The sequence below is a fragment of the Silene latifolia genome, chromosome Y (assembly GCF_048544455.1).
Source record: "Silene latifolia isolate original U9 population chromosome Y, ASM4854445v1, whole genome shotgun sequence".
Taxonomy (NCBI): domain Eukaryota; kingdom Viridiplantae; phylum Streptophyta; class Magnoliopsida; order Caryophyllales; family Caryophyllaceae; genus Silene; species Silene latifolia.
Window position 1 is genome coordinate 21,472,786 of NC_133538.1, and position 5,785 is coordinate 21,478,570.

General features: G+C 41.6%; 1 non-coding gene across 1 annotated transcript; it reads left to right on the forward strand.

Moving 5' to 3' along the window:
* Positions 1–1,086: 1,086 nt before the first annotated feature.
* LOC141635123 (small nucleolar RNA R71) lies at positions 1,087–1,195 on the forward strand. The gene has a single exon (XR_012539828.1). It is a non-coding gene; the product is annotated as a small nucleolar RNA R71 (small nucleolar RNA).
* Positions 1,196–5,785: the final 4,590 nt, after the last annotated feature.

The window sequence follows — 5,785 nt, forward strand, 5'->3', positions numbered from 1 at the left end:
GCCAATCTATGAGGGAATGGCACTTTGACTTTTTCCGTGATCTTTACTTCAACATCTTTCTTTGGAGGAGCATCCTCCACTTCCTTGACTTTCTCAACAACAACAAGTGGATCATCCACTTTCTTGGGAATTTCTTCATTTTCCTTATCATTTGGATAGATCTCCAACTCAACAAGCACCTCCTCATATTATTTGGGCATGGATGGCCCATCATATTTTGTACCACTTCTTAAGGAGATAGAATTAAGGGTAGCATGTGGTTGCTCACCTTGAGGGGGTAGTTAACCCGATTTCCTTGAGGAGCTAGATGAGGCCAATTGAGCCATTTGTTGCTCCAACATCTTAATTGCGGCATTTTGAGCTTGCTCATTCTTTTGGATTTGAGCCAACAATTCCTTTTGCATATGGACTATCAATCCCTCAAGCTTATCTCCTTCTTTGTTGTTTTGTTGGGCATTTTGTGGTGGAGGTTGATTTTGTTGGAAATTGTTTTGTGGGGGCCTTTGTTGATTTTGATAACCCGCTGGAGGGACATATTTTTTTTGTTGAGGGACATAGGCATTTTGTTGTGGTGGGGGTTGTGGTTGAGGATTTAGCACATTGTTGCTTCTATAAGACATATTTGGATGAAATCTTGAATTTGGGTTATATGTGTTTGAGAATGTACCCGGTGGATAAGCATTTTGTCTTAACACTAGAAAAGCATTTAGCTCTTCAATAGGAGCTTGGCAATAAGCGGCATAATGACCCGCACCTCCGCAACCATCACACACAATGATTTGGCTTGTTGAAGACATAGCATTGACTTGTTGAACGAAATCTCTAGCATCCTTTTCCGCCAATTGTTGTTGGAGCAAGGCAATTTGAGCTAGCAAAACAGAGTTGTTGGAGGATTCTTCTTTACCTCTGGATGGCACAACTCGGGAATTGACATATTGTGCATCATGGACCGCCATAGATTCGATCGTGGCATGGGCAAGGTCGGTGTCAATTTGATCAAACCGCCCATTGTTGGCGGAATCAAGAATCCTTCGGGACTCGGCACAACATCCATTGTAGAATGTTATTGCTAGAAACCAATCATCTAGCCCTTGATGTGGGAATTGTCTTTGAAGGTCTTTGTACCTCTCCCAAGCCTCATATAAGCTCTCAAGAGCTTGTTGACAAAATCCGGTAATTTGGCTCCTCAAAGTTTGAGTTTTCTCCGGTGGAAAAAACTTTTGATAGAAGGCTAGAGCCAAAGTCTCCCAATTGGTTATTCCCATAGCGGTGCGGTCAACGCTATTGATCCAAAACTTGGCCTTGTCCTTCAAAGAGAAAGGGAAAAGTATTTCCCTTATTTAGGCTTGAGTGACGGCCGTTTGACGGATCATGGAGCAATAGTCACAAAAGTTTTGCACATGCAAATTGGGATCCTCCAAAGGACTTCCCCCAAATTGCTTCCTCTCCACAAGGCTAATGAAAGCCGGTTTGATCTCGAAGTCCGGCACGGTGATTTGAGTGGTTGTGATACCGGCCGGAAGCATGGCCGCGGTGGGCTTTGAGTGATCGGAAAGTTTCACCATCTTTTTGGTAGTAGATGGTGGTGGTGGTGGAGATGATGAACTTTAAATCTCCCCCTCTTCAAGGGCTTCTAGATCGTCTAAGTAAGACTTTCTAGCACTTTCGGCTTGTACGGGAGAAGAGGCTTCTTTCACTTCCTTCCAAAAACGTCGTCTTCTCCTAAAGGTTTTCTCGGGATCGGAATCCGGTGAAAGCAATTCTCCACGACGAGAGGACATGGGCATAAGACAACATTTTCTAGAGAAATGATAAGTAACGGTCTCAAGGAACAAGGGTTCCCCAAGACAAAGGAAAACAAGATAAAAATTGACAATTCAAAACGTAATAAAACCATTTCCCCGGCAACGGCGCCAAAATTTGATAGGCTTATCGTGTACCTATGCAAAGATAATTTCCCTAGACAAAATTAATGTAGCAATAGGGGTCGAACACAAGGAAACAAGAATTACGTCGTGAATTGCTATGGGTAGATTCTTATCAAGGTCGATTTCGATTTTGATTTGATTGGTTTGTTTGATGATTAATAAAAATTATGATGTAAATTATATAATTAAAAGGGAGTCTAAAGGGTTCGGGTCACACATGCAAAGGTAAACATATGATTATGATAAGTTCGGTACTAATAATTTTGTCAATTGTTTAGGCTTAGAGATACCCACCTCACGGCATTAGTATCAACCATAGACCGGGTGCTAGAGAAACTCTCGTGCATGACTAGGTCGTCCTACCACACATGCTTAGTCTAATTCAATTCTGTGCCTCTCGACTTTGGAACGAATGAACAAACTTAATCTACGATTACGGCCGATAACCAAAGATTAAACGTAACAATGCAAACATGTGATGGAAACAATTGAACAATATTATTATCAACCTATTTAAAGATGTTATATATTTGATTTTGCATGGCTCCCCTAGCCTTTAGACTAGGAAATTTAGCTACTCATATAAAAATTTAAATTGCAAACTAAATTACAAGAAATGCTAAACATGGTTGTATGATTTATATAGATTAGGTGATATAACATGTAAAAGAAAATAATGCTAATGTAAAATAAAGAAGGTACTTAATTATAAACTATCTAATAACTAAAATAGTAATGTAAAATGGCAAACTTAGAATTAGAAATACCTTAATGGAAGAGAACTTATATGGAAGAACAAATAACAATAACCAAATGCTTGAATATCAAATGCTTGAACAATAACTTGTAGTACAAAATGTTGAAAGATTGAACTAAAGGAATGCTTAATGATTTGTAAACTAAAATGAGAAAGCTAATGAGAGAAATATAATGCTTAAGGCTTTTGTAAGTAAATTGAGACGTCAAAAATGAGATGCCCTAAGCCTTGGAATACTTCTCCTGTTTATAGGAGAGGAGAAGGAAACGTAAGCATTCATTGGCATGCAGCCCTGATCGGGGTTGGGTGGCCCCGATTGGGGTCGTGTGTTTTCCCTCCGTTTCTATTAAATCCAATCTTAATTAGCAAGAGTATCCTATGTGGGTGATTAATTAGCGATTAATCACCCGGTTTAAGACCTCATCCCTTGGCATCCTAGGTAGCGTGGAATCCTATTCTTTCCTCCTTGATTTGGACTTGAACATTGGGCTTGACTTTGATTGTTGACTTCTCTTGCATTTTTAGTTTGATCCAACATTTCCTCCATGCAAACCCATGTAACTTGAAGTACAAAGTCCATGAAACATCCAATTCTTAGTCCATTTGGTCTTCTTTCCACTTAGGTTGCAATTTCTAGCAACCTTGTAGTATTTTAGCTCCAAAAAGCTCATTTCCTACAAAATATGTCAAAACATCCAAAACAACTAGAAATGCAAATATTAGCTATAAAACACTTAAGATAAGTGCGAAAGACATGTAAAATCAAGCTAATATAGGGAGTTAAAATGTATAAAATATGCACTTATCAACCTTCGTTGTGCCGGTCGACCCGCCTAGGGTGTTGTTTCAGGAGTCAACACTCGATGATGTTGAACAGCACCTTCACGGCCGTGGAGGTGAGGAGCTGTTGCTATGGGAGGCTGACTACGACACCTTCCATCTGTCGAGGCTTGCCTGGTGCCCGATTGAGGTATGTTTTCCTCTGTTCTTCGTTTCATTGCCTCTTTTTGCGTTTTGGCGGAAGGGTTTGTTACCTTTGACGCGGCTTCCTGTTGTAGGGTGTCGACGCGCTTATGAGGACCCAGCCCCCAGTTTTCCTGACACAGACCACCTTCCAGGGACCAGGTGGTGATGAGCTACAGCTGCGTCTGCCAGAGCCTGCCGCTGCTGAGGTGACTGACACTGGCATATATTGGAGGTTGATAGTTTTGAGGATGAATTTTTTATTTGAACCCTCATTTTTGTTTGTATTTTACCTTGCATTTTTTGTTGTGTTGAAGGGCTTTTCTGGTTGTAGGTGTCGACCGTTAGTCATCAGGCTTTGTGGTGGATGGCTAACCGGTGGGGGCGCTTGCTGGTGACCTGGCTACGAGGGAGTCTCGACTTGCACAGGTGCTTTTTGGTGGTTGTTTTGTGTGTTTTTTTGTTGTATTTCACGTTTTAGATCTGAAAGACCTGTATTGTATTTTGCAGGGTACTGCGGATCCGGCGGAGCTTGCTCGGGTCCGTGCTGAGTTAGATACAGCGAGGTCGATGATCGTATCACAGGGGCTGGGGGTCATCAGTCGGGACCAGGAGCTGAGGCGTCGCGAGGATGGGTTGCAAAGCCGAGATGCGGAGATTGCCTCTCTTAGGGCTTCGTTGGCTGTGGCGGAGAGCTTTGCATCACGATGGAGTACGAGACATTGGAGAGCTCTCTAGAGAGGGGGCCCGAGCAGGAGGTGGTGTCTGCTTTGCCCGTAACTCCTCGTGAGACCGATAATGGCCCACCGGGAGGCATTGAGTAGTTGTAGATGTTTGTCCATGTTTTGGACTTTTGTTTGTATATATATACATTTTGCGTGAGGCAGTTTGTATATACGTCCTTTTGGTTTGTAGTTTATTTTTATCTGGCTTTTTTTGTGTTGTGTTTCGGAGAAGTACGGCCAGCGGCTGATTCCTCTTTGCTTTGCATTTGTTCCTGCATCGTTAGTGTAGCAAACAAGCAACGGGTAGCACGTATGCACACATGTAAACACGCAAAAGCATTTGAAGAAAACAAAACTAACCACAATGACTCGAAGTAAAAATTGAATTTTGAAAATAAATTTCAAAAATTCCGCGACAAGCCGTCACGTTTGGATTTTTCAAAAGTAATTGATTTGAAATTTTGAGAAATTAATTCGTGTTTGAATTAAATTGCGTTGAATTTCGCCGAAAAATGATTTGTAACCCGGAAAAACTAAAACTCAAACCGTCGTGGATGAATTTCAAAAGAGATTTTTCGAGTGTATTTGATTTGATATTTACAAGATCAAGACTTGGAATTGCAAGAATTTGAATTTTTGTTGAAAAATTAACGTCGTATTATCAATTTTCGATTTTTGTGGAAAATGCAAAATTCCGAAAAAAATTGGGAATTTTCAACTGACATGGAAACGATCCGTCGCGGATCGGGGCGACTAGCCCTTTCCCCTAAAAAACAAGACAAAAACCCATATGTTTAAAGCTGCGTCATGGAAATCGTGCCGAATTTCGTAAAACGCGGAAACAAAGAAATGTGAGTGTGAGAAAACACAAAAATTTCCAAAGAGGCGCGAGCCTTGAGGCTAGAAAAACTAGGTGTCAGGAAGAAACACAACTTGATAGGGACAAATCAAGGTGCGGATCCTGAGGACCAGCCTAAAGAGGCGCGAGGCCATAGGCGATAGAAGTGAGCTTCCCCCTTTTTCGGGAAAAAAGCGCTGATTGTGTTGTATAAAAAGGCACGTTTGTGCTTCATTGTTTCATCATCCAAAACGCGAAAAACATCTCTACGAAAATCTTTCTTCTTCTTCCACAAAATAATTCATGAATGCTTTCGAAAATAGGTTGCGACATTGGTGTCGGGATTTTTCGCCTCCCGAGAAGTATCAACTCGTTGTAATGGGAGTTGGTCAGTTGTTGGTGCTTCGTCAAGTCAAGGTGCAATCCTCGTTCCTTGAAGCATGCTCTCGGTTTTGGGATTCGAAACATCATGTTTTCATTTTCCCGAAAGGTGAAATTTGCCCTCTTGCCGAAGATGTGGGCGCCATTGGTGGATGGCCGGGTTGTACTCCTGTGCTTCCTACGACTCGGTTGT